The sequence below is a fragment of the Nannospalax galili genome, unplaced genomic scaffold (genome assembly GCF_000622305.1).
Source record: "Nannospalax galili isolate Female #2095 unplaced genomic scaffold, S.galili_v1.0 scaffold4402, whole genome shotgun sequence".
In the NCBI taxonomy this organism is placed as follows: Eukaryota; Metazoa; Chordata; class Mammalia; order Rodentia; family Spalacidae; genus Nannospalax; species Nannospalax galili.
The window spans coordinates 7064-8820 of record NW_008347006.1 but is presented as its reverse complement, the minus strand read 5'-3'; positions in this window follow the sequence as shown (position 1 = coordinate 8820).

Genomic DNA, 1757 nt, shown 5'->3' with positions numbered 1-1757 from the left:
AAACAACAGGTTAATTCAATTTTATCTAAGCCCATTCAAATCCACTACCAATGCTTAGAGATGACTGAGCCCCTGGAAACTGAATATGACAGACCCTTGAGGTCTCCTGGTACCTTAACCTTGGACTTATAACATAACTCGCTGACATTTATAACCAGACTAGCATGAGGTTGGTACATTCGTCTTTGTCCACTGAGCTTGACTGGTAGCCAGAGACGGGTAAGAGAAATGACCCCCTCACTAAAACACCTAAGACAGGAGGGCCGCCAAAGCTGCAGCCTCATCCCATGATGGGTGTATGATTTGGGGGAGATCCCTTCCAACCTAAGACAGGCACAGTCACCTGGGCAGGGACTCAAAGGTTCCTCACTGCTCTGCCTCGCCTCCCCAAAAATACCAAGAGCAAAATACTGTGAGAACTATAGCCTCTCATGGGAGGAGTCTGAATTACCTTTATTAAAGTAAAAGGGAGGAGATGTTGGAGGCCAAGCCTTAAGTGTACCCCTGCCCCAGTTTGAAATAACCAGGTGGCCTTGTGAAAACATGTTTTTCTTGCCATGACTCTTTTCTACATTTTACTTCCTTATCTTGTGAAACCACCAGGGCTCATGGCTGTAGTGGAAATTCCCCAGCAGGGCCTTGCCGCCTTCCATTCTCCCTGCCTTTTCTCCGCCCTTTACCTTCCCCCACCCTCCGCTTTACTATATTAACACTGTGTGATTGCTCAATAAATTAGACTTGATCAGAATACTGTCTTTTCTCCATTTCTTCATGCCCCCTGTCTATTCATTCCTCCAGGTTCAGTCTTGGTGCCCCACGCTGTTGCTCCACAGGTCGGGGCAAACATATATGCCAGAACACATGAAATTTGAAGAGGAGACTAGAGGGGGTACAGATGAGGGAGGGGTATAAATTTGATTAAGATATATTGCATGAAATACACAAAATCAATTAAAAAAATTTTAAATATAGAAGATGGTGTTGATTACCCTGAAGATGAGTTACAGGCAGTTGTGAGCCATTCAGTATCAAGTGTGGAACTAAATTCCAGTCCTCTTTAAGAGCAGCAAGCACTCTTAATTGCCGAGACACTCCGCCAGACCCTAATTTATTTTTTTAAATGTGTATGAGTTTATTGCCTGCATGTATGTAAGTGCACTCATATCGTGCAATACCCACAGAGGTTAGAGGAGGGCATTGGATTCCCTGGAACTGGAGTCAATGATGGTTGTTAGCCACCATGTGGGTGCTGACAATCAAACCCGGATCCTCTGCAAGAGCAGCCATCTCTCCAGCCCCATCCAGCCCCTAATTTCTCTTATTTGACAAATGAACCCTATTTTAGGTTCTTTAAATACCATATAAATACATTATTTTCATTTATACTATCCTTAGTAAGAATTCGTTTCATCCATTGTTCACCTTTAACAATACCAAGGCTATTACATCTGTACAGAATATATATATATACAAAACATAGATGGAAAATTTCTCAAAAATGTAGATTTCATTATTATGTAATCCAATAGGTCACTATGGTCAACATTATTGCAGCTTTAATGCACCAATTCAATTCATGTTCTACTATGTTTTCCATTATGCTCACCTATGATTTTCAGTATAGTATTCGATATTAGTAATGGATCTTGGGCCTTGTGGCTGATTTTGGGCCTGTATTCAAGTTAACTGTTCCTGTACATAGCTTCATTTAATTCCTTAGGCCATGTTCCATTCAGTCAGCTGGTGGATGAGGCCAG